General features: G+C 39.9%; 1 long non-coding RNA gene across 1 annotated transcript; it reads left to right on the top strand.

The window, feature by feature from the left end:
- The first annotated feature begins 40 nt into the window (after positions 1-40).
- LOC127555761 (uncharacterized) lies at positions 41-3,024 on the top strand. Its single transcript, XR_007952279.1, has 2 exons — positions 41-704; positions 870-3,024. It is a non-coding gene; the product is annotated as an uncharacterized LOC127555761 (long non-coding RNA).
- Positions 3,025-15,149: the final 12,125 nt, after the last annotated feature.

A 15,149-nucleotide genomic window follows, 5' to 3' on the forward strand; every position in this document is an offset into this window, starting at 1 on the left:
TACAGACACAGCCGGCAAAGGGGTGGGCGGCGTCCTCCCAGTTCCTGCGCCGGCGCAGGGCAAGGACTCGGAGACGTATTAGAACGTCCCGTTTGTTCGGCTCCGCCGTGTGCGGCGGCTGGCAGCTCTGGCCCCCGCGGTCCCCGCACTTTGAATACCCCGCGCGCCGGCGAGCTCAGGAATCATGCAGCCTGTACCCCCAGGGACAGCTGTAAGTGTTAGAAAGTGCTCTGTTGCCCTTCGATTGCAGAGCTCCTTTTATAGGGCCCAGGGTCCCAGCTCGTGAATGTCCGAGGCGGGATTGGGACTCGGGAAGATGAGCCTTCCTGACTCCAACGTAACGCTCCCCGATTTTCCCTTTCATCCGCCTAAAGCTGCCTCTCCAACTCCCATCCTAGTTTTTCCTGGGGGCGGGGGGCGCGGAGAAGGGGGCTCTCCCCTGTGACAGTATCAGACAGCTGAAGAGTTACTACGTGCTGAACTCCCCCTAAATCCAACCTGTTTCACGCTGACCGTCATCCAGTCTGAGTTCTTACAATTTCTTCAGGGCCCTCCCAGCTCTGAGCTCCCGGGTTCTAAGGGCCCTCCCAGCTCTGACATTCTGGGTTCTAAGGGCCCTCCCAGCTCTGAGCTCCCGGGTTCTAAGGGCCCTCCCAGCTCTGACATCCCAGGTTCTAAGGGCCCTCCCAGCTCTGACCTCCCAGGTTCTAAGGGCCCTCCCAGCTCTGACCTCCCGGGTTCTAAGGGCCCCCCCAGCTCTGACATCCTGGGTTCTAAGGGCCCTCCCAGCTCTGACCTCCCGGGTTCTAAGGGCCCTCCCAGCTCTGACATCCCGAGTTCTAAGGGCCCTCCCAGCTCTGACATCCCAGGTTCTAAGGGCCCTCCCAGCTCTGACCTCCCAGGTTCTAAGGGCCCTCCCAGCTCTGACCTCCCAGGTTCTAAGGGCCCTCCCAGCTCTGACCTCCCAGGTTCTAAGGGCCCTCCCAGCTCTGACCTCCTGGGTTCTAAGGGCCCTCCCAGCTCCCTCCTGACCCTGCAACATCCAGTTACTGTCTTTACTATTCTGTGATGTCCGTTCTGGCGCTGACAGCCTGCTCTAAGACCCCTTCTATCCGTGACATTCTGGGTTCTGACACCTCCCAGCTCCACCAATCATTCAGGGTGCTTCCAGCTCTGACATTGACTGACCAGATGGATACCTCGATTAACAATCTCTCTATGTCAGGATAAAATCTCAGTGCTTCAGCTCTCGGATATTTATATTTACGACTCTCCAAGAGCTGTTTCTAATCGATGTTTCTACACTTATTTCACATTGCTCCCTCTAATGCACTCTCCGTTCCAGCTACATTGACCTCCTTCCTTTTCCAGGATCACAAGGTTCCAGCTTCTCCTTTACACAAGCCTTTCCTCAAGCCTGGAATGCTCTTTCACCTTCACCTTGAGGCTTTTAAAATTCTAAATTGCCCAGGGTTTAAGGTTGAATTTATTTTTTAAAATAGCTTTTTATTGACAGAACCCATGCCAGGGTAATTTTTTACAACATTATCCCTTGCACTGACTTCTGTTCCGATTTTTCCCTTCCTTCCCTCCACCCCCTCCTTAATATTTCCCAATATTTCCTAGATACAATATATGTGTGCAGAACCGAACAGTTCTCTTGTTGCACAGGGAGAATTGGATTCAGAAGGTATAAATAACCCGGGAAGAAAAATAAAAATGCAAGCAGTTTACATTCATTTCCCAGTGTTCTTTCTTTGGGTGTAGCTGCTTCTGTCCATCCTTGATCAATTGAAACTGAATTAGATCTTCTCTTTGTGGAAGAGATCCACTTCCATCAGAATACATCCTCATACAGTATCGTTGTTGAAGTGTATAATGATCTCCTGGTAAGGCTGAATTTAGATGACGTTTCTTCAACAGAGATCTTTCCCGATCCCATGTCCTAGCCTGAAATTGCTTTACATTTATTTATTTTTATATGTGCACCGTGCTTCGGTAATAAGTAAGTGGGTAGCTAGGGTACTGAGGTGGTGCTGTTCGTTTGATGAGGTCCTGGGTAGCTAAATGAGAGTTAGCAGAGAAAGCCAGAGGCACAGATAGGTTTATAATATCCCTGAGATAAGCAAGGTAGCAGAAAGCAGAGAAAGCTAAAACCCTGAAGGGATCATTTTAGCCTTAGGCGAGCTTTTGATTCTTAAGTAAGTCTTTTGTTCAAGTGGACTTTTGATTTCATCCCTACTAGAATGGAAGCTCCTTAGGGCAGGATTGAGTGGGGAACACCTTGCCCTGATAAACATTTGATAGCCTCAGGCTACTTTTCTCACATTTTAAAAAACTGTACTTTAAAAACCCTAGCCAATGGGGAAAAGAGCCTGGGGGAATGGGAAAGGGAATTTAAAAAAGGGACTGCCCTTTGCTTGGTGTATGTTTCTTTCTCAAACTACTCTTTGTCAGAGCCTATGCACACTTTCTCATGAGAAAGAACTAAACTTTTTCCTAGACTTAACCAAGCTGATATGGGTTTAATCCTAAACTCACAGTGTAAATCCAAATACTTTACCTTTGTAAATCTCCCTCCAGAATGGTTGGATCAGTTCACAGCTTTAACAATGTATCAGTGTCCCAGTTTCCCACATCCCCTGCAACATTTGTCATTATCTTTCCTGTCATCTTAGCCAATTGGAAAGGTGTGTATTGGTAACTCAGAGTTGTCTTAATTTGCATTTTTCTGTTCAATAGTGATTTAGGGCATCTTTTCATATAATTAGAAATGGTTTCAATTTCTTTATCTGAAAATTGTTCATATTCTTTGACCATTTATCAACTGGAGAATGGTTTGAATACTTATAAATTTAAGTCAATTCTCTATATATTTTAGAAATGAGGCCTTCTTCAGAATATTTGAATGTAAAAATGTTTACCCAGTTTATTGTTTCCCTTCTAATCTTGTCTGCATTAGTTTTGTTTGTACAAACCCTTTTTAATTTAATATAATCAAAATTATCTATTTTGTGATCTCCAATGAACTCCAGTTCTTCTTTGGCCACAAATTCCTTCCTTCTCCACAAACCTGAGAGATAAATTATCCTTTGTTCTTCTAATGTGCTAAGCATTGCTATTAATTAAGAAAAAAAATAAAAATAAAGGAATGGGCAGAGTGGCAAGAATCTAGGATTTGGATTTGGAAGATGAGAGTTCAATTCTTGGTTCTGTTATTTAGCAGCTATATGATTTTGGGCAATTCATTTTCATTTTCTTGGCCTTTGTAGTTAATCAGTCAATAAGATTTTAAATCCTTACTGTGTGCTGGGCACTATTAAAATATGAACTATATATGTATGGAGTAGAGTAAATAAATCAATTAAATCACCCCATTCCATGTAAAGTAAATGCTACTTTAATGAGATGAAATGATATCTCAGTCAGTCAAAGACTTTACATTAAGCACTTTAGAAAAAAATCTTTAGGTGATCTGGAGTGACATTGACAGGAGTAGTTTTCAGATTGACTAAGGAAATTTGCTCACACCCTGTGGATCATATATAAAATAAAAGATAAACCCAGAACCCAAGTTATTCAAGCATTTGGTGGAAGAGATATTGAAAGCAACATCAACTTTGGAAATCAAGAACAAACTGGATGAAATACAAGAAGACAGATTCATGTTTTCACAAAAAGTTCAGCTGCTGAGAAGTACTCCCTTTGCCACATAACTCTCTAAGCTTACTCTCATTTCCCCATGATTCTATATATCCTTGAGAGTGTGTATCACAGACTTTTGTGAGACCATATTTTATACTGTTGTTCCACAATACAGAGGCCAGCAGAGACTTTTTATTAAAAAATGGAGAATTTATTGGAAGTTCACTGACCACATGTGACCAAAGCACATGGCCCTGAACAAAGGGGACATTGGGTCTTTTATAGGCTTCTGTGTAAGCAGGGTTGATAGAAGCCAAATAAACTGTTAGCCTACTTCCTTATCTAATATCTTTGTAGCTGATATCTTTAGGGAAATACAAGGGCAGGGAGGCAGGGGTCTTGCATGAGGGTTCCCTTGCTATTCATGTGCCTTGGAGGGTTCTGACAAAAACAGGGAAACAGGAATCTTTTTGGTACCCGAAGGAGGTTGGGATTTTTGGATCATCTTAAATTTAGGGCATTTTCAAACTCAGTTTTTCCAAATCCAATTTTTCAGAGGTGTGTGTGTGGGAGGGGGGCGAGGAAGGGGCGCTTGGGACTAAGGTCTATCATCCAGGTTTTAACAATACCAACTGTTCTTACTATATCAACTTAAGAAATACCTCTTTCTAAAAGCTAATTAAGTTTAGTTGACTAATGGATAATCAACTGACAATGATGATGGGAAGCACACCAATGGGAGCTCATGAGCTATTATTTCTTTAGAAAGATAGTCAACTCCTCAAGGTTACTCCGGAGGGAAGATACAGCAGCCTAGCTGTGTAGACCTGACTTATCAGTGTGAGTATGAGTAAAGATAAGGACCCTCAGAGTTTACACTTCCTACACAACTAAATGACCCCAAAAGTCCCTTCCAGTTTTTTCATCTTATAAGAAGTCTATGAAATTATAAATTCCATAAAGATAGGGACTGTGCCTTGTATTCCCCCAAATCATTGCATATTGTTGGTGATTAACAAGAAAAAAAAGTCAAGAAAAACTTCTCTGGGTCTCAATTTCCTCATCTGTGAAAAGAGGAAAGATAGATTAAAGTTCCTTTTACTCTAAATTTGTGATACTATAATGTTTGATCCTAGTGGAAAGAATTACTGAAGAGACTGTGAAAAAAATATGACAGGCTAAAAAGCTAATTGAGGGCAGCTAGATGGCACAATGGATAGAGCACCAGTCCTCAAGTCAGGAGGACCTGAGTTCAAATCTGATCTCAGACACTTAACACTTCCTAGCTGTGTGACCCTGGGCAAGTCACTTAACCCCAACTGCCTCAGGGGGGGAAAAAGCTAATGAGCTTTTGTATTACATTAAGAAAAATATGGGTATCTAAGACGTGTGTGTGTGTGTGTGTGTGTGTGTGTGTGTGTGTGTGTGTGAGAGAGAGAGAGAGAGAGAGAGAGAGAGAGAGAGAGAGAGATAGTCTCTTCCTTGTTTAGACCACATAGGATCATAGGATCAAAGATTTTGATCTGAAAGAGGCTGGTTCAATTCTGGAGTCCTGTTTTAGGATATTGATAAAGGGGAAATCATCCAGCAGATGATCCAGATGTGAAGGGTCTGAAGATTTTGCCATACAATGGTCAATTCAGGAAACATCAAAGAGAAGAAAAGTTTGGGAGGGGAGAGGCTGTGTGCAAGAATGCCTCTGGGAGGAAGAGGGATTAGATTTATTCTGTTTGGCCTTAGAGAATAAGGAATAGTGGTTGGAAATGACAAAGAAATGACTTCGGATTCAGATAAGGGAAAATATATAATATATATTATATTTATATTATATATATTTATATATTATTTATATCATAATGGTAATAATATATAATATATCATAATATATAATATATAATAATATATTGTATATATTTATACTTATTATTATATTTACATATATATTTCTAAGCTATGAAAAGTATGTGGTTTATTGGGCTAGCAATCAGGATTTAGTTGAGGCTGTGAGATCTTGGATTGGTCACTTCCTCTATCTAGTTTTCATTGTTCTCCATAAAATTAATATCTTAAACTAGATGATTTCCAAGGTTCCTGCTAGTTTTGTGACCTGTGACCTATGGCTCAAGTACCCCAGGTGATTCTACGTCTCTATCTATTAGAGACTAGCAGAGCCATAAGTAGCAATTCTGGTTCCCAGGACATACATCACCAATAGTATCCTGGAACAAGCAGCAAAAAAGAAATCTTTACAGACTCACTTGGAAATAGGAGTACTTTATGTAGAGATAAGCAGTCCCCTTCAATGTAGTTACTGGGGGAGATCTCCACTGGGGAAGGAGCAAGGTAAATTTGGAAATTCGTTTTATTCTTCCTAATGAGATATTAAATGGAGTTGTTCCCACTGCATGAAGGAGTGCTGTCAACTCTCCCTAAATTTTGGTGCCATAGAGCAAAGGCCCAGTTTGCCCTGGCCTAGTTACATCTCTGGAAACAATTTACAAGAATGGAATCCTAGAGGAAAACAATTGTGACACTTATGTGAGTGTTGGAGGAGGAATTGCTAAGAAGTCCAGAATTATACACAATTCTATTTATTTCTTTGGGATCTGAGATGCTAAATTTGTTGGGGGGTTTTCAGTAATGCTGGAATCACAGCATGTGCTACTCTGAAAACAATTTGCAGCTTTTATATTTAGGCAAAGCAGCCATGAGGTGAAGATTTTATTTTAATAGACCCAAACATCTTTGAATAAATGCTTGTTGTATTTGGTTGGAGATGAAGTGATCTTCTCAAGGAAGTCAGGGACTCTCATCCCCCAAGGACTTCCAAAGACTTGTGGTTGGGGGGTGGCTTTTTAGAATGGACTTCTCAGTTACTCGTAGAAATCCATCTCATTCCTCTAGAGATGAACCATGTTTTGAACCCCCAAAGGGATCCTTTAGCTTGCTTCTCCATCTTATTTGCCACTAGGCTAGGCTCTAAAGGGCTGATGCACTTTCTAAATATCAGACTGACCTCACGGAATAAACATTTTAGATTATCCCAAAGAATGTAGTAGAGTAGATAAGTAGTACAGTGGATAGAGCATCAGGCCTGAAGTCAGAGAAACTCATCTTTGTGAGTTCAAATCCAGCCTCAGATGCTTACTAGCTGTTTGACCCTGAGTAAGTCATGAAACTCTATTTTGCCTCAGTTTCCCCATCTGTAAAATGAGCTAGAAAAGGAAATGGCAAACTACTCTAATATCTCTGCCAAGAAAGTCCCAAGTAGTCTCATGAAAAGTTGGATACAACTGAAATGACTGAATAATAACCAAAAAAAGAATGTGGTGAGGAGTAATAGAAAGAATCTCAACTCAGTCCCTTCCTAGAATCACAGAATCTCTGAGTTTAGAAGGAAACTCAGAGGTTATTTACTCAGACTACATAGGATTATGACAATGAGCAAGCTCTTCCCCCTTTCTAAATTTTGATATGAGCCTCATCTGTAAAATGGGTATATTACTTATTGTTGTTGAGTTGTTCAGTTGTGTCCGACTCTCAGTGATCCCATGGATCACAGCCTACATGGGTCTTTTACTATCTCTTGAAATCTGTCCATACTCATTGTTTCCATGACACTATTTATCCATCTCATCTCTGCCATTCTCTTCTCCATTTGTCTTCGCTCTCTCCCAACATCAGAGTCTCATCTTCTCATTATGTGAACAAAGTACTTAAGTTTCATCTTCAGTATTTCACCTTCCAGTGAATAGCTTAAGTTTAATTTCTTTAAGTATTGACTGATTTGATTTCCTTGTCGCTGTTCAAGGGACTTTCAAAAGTTTTCTCCAGGCCCATAATTCAAAAGCACTGATTTTGCGGCACTCAGCCTTTCTTATAGTCCAACTCTCACAGCCATATGTTGGAAAAACCATAGCTTTGACTATGCAGACATTTGTCACCAAAGTGATGTTTCTGTTTTTTATTTGTAATAGTTTCCTTCCAAGGAACAAGAGTCTTTTTTTTTTCTTTTTTTATTTTTCTTTTTATTTTTTTTACAAAATATGCATATTTTATACAAAAACACATATATACATACATATATGCAAAATACAAAATAAAAATTACAAAATATGCACATTGCAAAAAGAGAAACTCAAACAATAGAATCTCTGTTCCAATTTTTTTTCCCCCTCCCTCTCTCCACCCCCTCCCCTAGATGGCAAGCCGTCCTTTATATGTTGGATATGTTGCAGTATATCCTAGATACAATATATGTTTGCAGAATCGAACAGTTCTCTTGTTGCATAGGGAGAATTGGATTCAGAAGGTATAAATAACCCGGGAAGAAAAACAAAAATGCAGATAGTTCACATTCGTTTCCCAGGAACAAGAGCCTTTTAATTTCAATTACCATCTGCAGTAATCTTTGAGCCCAAGATTATAAAATCAGACTCTGTTTCTATTTCTTTTTCCTCTATTTGCCTGGAAGTGATGGCACTGATTGCCATGATCTTAGTGTTTTGGATGTTAAACTCCAAGTTGGCTTTTATACTCTTTCATCCTCATTAAGAGGCTTCTAAATTTTTCTTTACTTTCTGCCCTCAGAGTGGTATCATATTCATATTACTTGTTTCTGAGTATCATTATGATGGAAGTGAATTTTAACCCTCAAATTGCTATAGAAATTGGACTTTTAGTAAACTTTTAGTACTTTTAGTAAACATTTAGTAAAATGCTTCAATTTTAAAAAGATAGATTCTCTTTGAGGTCTCTTTTTAGCTCCAAAACCTATGAAATCCTATTTAGAAGATGTGATTCTCCCTATTGAAATGAGGTAATAAAAGGAAAAAGCTTTTATTCTGATTCTGAATGGTGTGGATGTCCCCATTAATGTATAGAGATAATGGAGTTAGTTATTTGGGGAGATGATTAGATCAGGGTTATTGGAGTTGTAAACTTTCCCTAGGTAATCTATATTATATTTTTATAGTAATATAGACAAAGGAACAATCAGATTTGAGCAGAGCTGAACTGACCTGGGCACGTATCTCAAACGTACTCTTGTCCTTGGAGCACAGATGAGCGTGAATACCATGAAGACTGTGCCTCCAAACACTCCTTCAGAGAAATCCCAGAAATAATAGCTGTGGAGAGTCAATGGAAAAGCAACCAAGGAGTTTTTGGAGGCAGGAAACTATCTGACCCCTGGAAAAGAGGGAATCAGCTAATGGAAGTGGATATCTTTGACGAAGAAAAGATCAAATTCAGTTCCAATTGATCAATAATGGACACAATCAGCTACACCCAGAGAAGGAACACTGGGAAATGAGTGTGAATTGTTTGCATTTTTTGTTTTTCCTCCTGGATTATTTTTACCTTCTGAATCCAATTCTTCCTGTGCAACAAGAGAATTGCTCGGTTCTGCACACATATATTGTATCTAGGATATACCGTAACCTATTTAACATGTATAACATGCCTGCCATCTAGGGGAAGGGGTGGAAGGAAGGAAGGGAAAAGTCAGAGCAGAAGTGAGTGCAAGGGATAATGTTGTAAAAATTTACCCAGGCATATGTTCTGTCAATAAAAAGTTATAATAATTAAAAAAAAAAAGAAAAGAAAAAGGAATCATATAGCCTGAGAGATGGTAGAATCAGGGGCAGTAGAAAAATAGTGAGACTTCTTGAACTGTTTTTAAGCACCAGTGAGTCCTTGATGTTTTTGACTTCTTCCTGTATAGGGAAATAAAGGCTATCTTTGACCAGTATATATTGTCAGCCTCAACACCTTGCACAAGAGCAGAGAACTGGACAAATCTATAGAGATCTAAATATTAGATTTATTGTGCTATTCCCAGGGGAGACCCTGGCTGGGGACAAAATGAACTAAATTCTGAGTTCCTAGGGCAAACACTGGTTGGGGACCCAGGCCAAAGTATGATCTGTGGGAAGCCCCCAAGATTGAACCTGCTGCATCCACACCCAGAGGAGGAGGTATTGGACCAAAGATTAATGATTATTAGCTTGCTGCAATTCCTGATGTTCCCAAAGAGAAGTTCTTTTAGGAATTTTGAGCAGCAGCCATGGCCTTGGAATAAGTTTGGAACTTCCCAAGGTGACTTCTTTTAAGGGAGCAGTGTTCAATGGGATATAAAAATTTTGGCAAGCTTGTTATTTAAAAAAAAAAAAATCATTCTCATTATGCGGCAGATTCCAGAAATACCTTTGAGACCCATGATTTACATATTATTACCTGCAGATTCATTTACTTTCTCTCTTTGAAATGAATGTGGCTTTGGAGATGCACAAAAGACTGTTCTATCTGCCAAACCACTGAGCCGTATCTGCCTTAAACACTCCTGATAGGGAACGCTGTCCCTGGGCTGTCAGCTTTCTCTTTCCTGCAGTGTGAGGCAAGGAGCTTCTTTAGTACCAGCAATTTCTGTCCCTGTAGATGGACAGATAGACCAGTGTGGGGGATGTGGGCCAGCTGGTTCAGCCCCAAGATTTTAGAGGCCCAGGGAGGGGAAGCAGCTTTCCTGAAGTCATACAGCCTGGGAGGGACAGATTAATTTGCTGAGATGCCAGAGTCTGGAGATCTGGGTTCTGGATTATATATGTAACTTGTGATCCAGAACGGAAACTCTGGGACTTCACATGTTGGGTCCAACTTTGAAACAATCAAGCAACAAACATTTATTAAGCCCCTGTGTGCCAGGCACTGTGCTATGTCCTGGGGGCACAAAGACAAAAATGAAACAGTTCTTGTCCACAAGGAGCTTTTGTTCTAAAGGGGGAGACAATCTCTATACATAAGTGTATTCAAATTGTCATTCACTCATTTCAGATTCCCCAGGGGGAAAATAAATTCTCTAATACACAATAGGGTAGAGAACTGGTCCTGTCATTCTGGAAAGCAATTTAAGATTTGTTCAATCATTTCAGTTATGTACAATTCTTCGTGCCCCGTTTGGGGTTTTCTTGGCAAAGATATTGGGGTGACTTGCCAATTCTTTCTCCTGCTCACTTTATAGATGAGGAAGCTGAGGCAGACAGGACTTAAATGACATATGTAGGGTCATACAACTAGGAAGTTGGCTGTTTCCTTCTTCCACTCATTTTACAGATGAGGAAACTAAGGCAGACAGGGTGAATTGACTTGCCCAGTGTCACACAGCTAGTAAGTTGGCCATTTCTTTCTTCCACTCATTTTACAGATGGGGAAACTGAGGCAGCAGGGTGAATTGACTTGCCTCGGGGTCACATAGCTGGTCAGTGTCTGAGGTCACATTTGAACTCCTCCTGACATTCTAGGTTCATTGCTCTATCCATTGTGCCACTTCCCTGTCATATTCAAAATGTAAAATATATGCAAGGCAATTTGGGAAGGGGAGGTACAGGTAGTTAAGGGGATCAGGAAGGGCATATATAGAACATGACATTTGAGTAGGACCTTGAAGGAATCTAGAGATTCTAAGAAATAATACTGAGCAGAGAGGGCATTCCAGCCAGGGGAAACAATCTTGCAAATGCATAGTGGTGGGAGATAGGACGCCATGTGTCAAGAGTGACAGGAAGGGAAATTTAGTTAGACTGAAAAGTATATAAAGGGAGAGAAAGTATAAGGTTGGAGAGTAGGTTGGGGCCAGGTAGCAAGAGGCCGTTAAGTGCTAAATGCCCTTTGGTCAGTAATGATCCATAGTGTTGCCACTCAAAGCACAGGTCCTGGGAACATCTGAGTCTGGTTCGTTTATAGCTCTCGTCCATTCTTCAATTCTTTGCAAGCACCATGGAATTTAGAACAAGTTTATTGCAGAGGGATGCAGAAAGGACATTTATTAGTCATAGATGGTATTCTCCCCAGTATCTGTACAGTCATTTCAACTACGAATATTTTGATTGCTCTGGATAAGCTCACTTACCTTGGCAGTATATTTTCCCAGGGATGTCCATATAGATGATGAAATTGACAGACATATTGCCAGAGTGTTTGGGAGGCTCCAAAGGAGAGTGTGGGAGAAGAGGGGGATTAGACTGACTACCAACAGAGACATTGTGCTGATCTCATTATCGACTGACTGTGAAACCTGGACAGTGAACCAGCCCATGCCAGGAAAATTGCTTCCATCTGAATTGTCTTGGGAAGATTGTGCAGATCACCCGGCAGGATAAGATACCAAACATTGAGGTTTTTTCTTGAATTAAATTGCCAAGTATTCAAATGACTGCAGAGAGCACAACTCCAATGGGCTGACCACTTTGTACAAATGCCAAACGTACATTTGCCAAAAATACTATTTTATGGAGAATTCACCCAAAACAAGCACTCACATGGGGATCAGAAAAACAGATACTTTCAAGGTCTCTCTGAAGAACTTTGAAATTGATTATGTGATGTGGGATACACTGACAAAGGATAGCCTAGCACAGTGTACCCTCATAAGAGAAAGTGCTGTGCTCTATAAGCAAAACAGAACTGAAGTAGCCCAGAAGAAATGTGAAATACATAGATTTAGACAATCTACCCCAAATGCTCACATGGACTATTTGTGTCCAACCTGTGTTATTAAGAGATCATGTTGATCTGACTGTAACCTAACTCTAACATAGTGATTTTGTTGTAATCTTCTTCAAAAACAAAGGACAACCACCAACCAATCCCATAGGATGTTTCTCTATACCCATATTTGTCTCCCTGAGCTAGAAAATAATAAATTATATAGCTAGCATTTATTTTTAAAGTGCTTTAATGCAAAAAATTTTACATATATTACCTCACTTGAGCCTCACAACAACTCTGGGAGGTAAGCATAATTATTCTCATTTAACAATAAAATTTTATTAAAAAATTAAAAAACCTCTCAGGTCATGCAAAACGAAGTAGCAGGTTGGATTTGATCCATGGGTCCTAGTTTACCAACTTCAATCTATATCATTTTGTCTACATCTATGTCTATGTCTATATCTATGTATCTATGTCCAAGTTTATATCTATGACTGTATCTATGTCTACATTTTTATCTGAGACTGTGTCTATGTCTATGTTTATATTTATGACTGTATATATTCATATCTGTGTCTATATCCATGATAGTGTCTACATCTTTGCCTGAATCTGTATCTATGTTTATATTCAGGACTGTGTCTGTGTCTATGTCTATATCTATGTATCTATGTTTGCATTAGCATGTATGACTGTGTCTATGTCCAAGTTTATATCTATGACTGTATCTATGTCTACATTTTTATCTGAGACTGTGTCTATGTCTATGTTTATATTTATGACTGTATATATTCATATCTGTGTCTATATCCATGACGGTGTCTACATCTTGACTGAATATTTATCTATGTTTATAGCTATAACTGTATCTATGTCTATGTCTATATCTATGACTGTGTCTATGTCCATGTTTGTGTCTGCTAATGCCTAAGCCTATGTCTATGTCAATGTCTCTGATAGTTCTTAGGTGTGTGACAGTGGGTAAGTCACAACTTTATAGCTGACAGGGACCTCGGTGGCCATCTCATCCAACCCATAACTGAAAAGAGCACTTATTATTACATAACTGACAAGTAGTCATTAAGGATGGAAGGTTTCCGGTGAGGGGGAACTCATCTGAGGTAACCCAATCTACCTTTCAATAATTCTCATTAATAGGAAGCTTTTCTTGACATCACTTAGCTTTGCCTCTTTGCAGCTTCTTGGTCATTTAGCATCTTCAGTTTATCTATCAAATGGGCATAATTGTACCTCATTTGCCTTCAAGATTATAGTGAGGCTCAAAAGATGGGAGAGGCTCTTGAGCTTTAAAGTGCTGAATAAATGCATGTTCTCATTATTATCTTTCATGTTGGAATTACATAGTGCCTCATAACATGTTGTGTTGCTATGTGTATGATCCTGGGGAGACAAGAATAGACATCTTTAACACTTAGAGATTATATTAGACTTATTTCTTAAATGTCAGGGATGACAATCGAAAGTCCCCGTAATATGAGAGAAGTAATGTTGGCCTCATTGCTATAAAACCAGGGTTCAAGTCCCAGCTCTGACACTAATTGTGGGAGAGTGGGCAAGTTGGTTCCTCTTTCTGAAGTTCAATTCACCATCCATAAAATGGGAATGGGTAGATGAAGGGTCAGCCCTGGAGGCAAGAAAACCTGGGTTTAAGCCCTGCCTTTAATTCAGACATACTAGCTATTTTTTACTAGTGTGACCATGGGCTAGGCAGGCCCTCTAAGCAAGTCTTCAAGAACTGAATTTATAGATAAATTATGGTTCTACATTGATGGAGGCAGTTTCCCACTAGGAGTTATTCACATTAATGAAATCACAGATTCAGACCAAAAAAAAAAAAAAAAAAAAAAAAGCAAGGGATGGGGTTGGGGTGGGCAGTGAGATTGGGAGACATATTTTCTTCCTTGTGCAATCACTGGCAGGAAAGTGCTACGGACCAGGATCAGAGACCAGGGAATGGAATAATGGATAAGCATTTATTAAGTACCTACTATGTGCTAGGCACTATACTAAACTCTGCAATTAGTATCTCATTTGATCTTCTTGGGAAGTCCCTTGAACCTCGGGAGGCAGATTCTATTATGAATCTTAAAATTAAAAAAAATCTCAGGCAGGGGCCTCATGAGTTGTCCAGAACGCCCAGCTAATAAGTATCTTAGCTTTGAATTTGAACTTGGTTTAGTCTCCATGCGCTGTGCTACCTAGTGAACCTCATTTTACAAGTAAAGGAACTAAGGTTTAGGCAGGGAATTTGACTTGACCATGATCACAAAACCAGTAAGTGAAAAAAATGAGGATTCAAGTCTGGGTTTTCTGAGTCCCAATCCATTTGCTTTCTTCTCTCCCCCCACCTCCACCTCCATTATACCATATTGTTGGGAATTATACTTAAGGTGGCAAATCAATCCACAAGCATTTTAGTGCCTTCTCTACGCTTGATACTGTGCTCAAGGATGGGAAACAAAGACAGGAGTGGTCTAGAGCAGGGATTTTTTCCACTTGTAACCCCTTTTCACCCAAGAAATTTTTATGTGACCCTGGATATATAGGTATATACTTATTTTTTATATATATATGTATGTATATATGTATAAATGTATATGTATCTATATAATATATATATAAATCAAATATTTATTGATAATAAATCATAATTTCACAACTCCTGTATTCAGTTATCTGATCCATATAGGGTCACAACTCAGAGTTTAAAAAGCTTTGGTCTGGATAGATCCTCCCCTCAAGGAGTTTACATTCTGCTGGAAGAGAAGTGGGTGGCTCCTAAGTCTCAGGTAAGCAAGCCCAAATAGCCTTCTTGTCAAGGATAGAGAAGAGGGAGAGCACAAGTCTAAAGGCCTTAAAGTTCAGCTCTTAATGTGGACCGAGAGTCCGAGGGATCTAAAGATCTAGAAAGCAAGCTGAGTTAACCAGCCTTGCTGAAGTGTCCAGTTCTTTCCAGAGAGACAAATGACTGTAGCTCTCCCAAGAGCTCAAAATGA

Source organism: Antechinus flavipes, chromosome 3, assembly GCF_016432865.1.
Source record: "Antechinus flavipes isolate AdamAnt ecotype Samford, QLD, Australia chromosome 3, AdamAnt_v2, whole genome shotgun sequence".
NCBI classification, from domain to species: domain Eukaryota; kingdom Metazoa; phylum Chordata; class Mammalia; order Dasyuromorphia; family Dasyuridae; genus Antechinus; species Antechinus flavipes.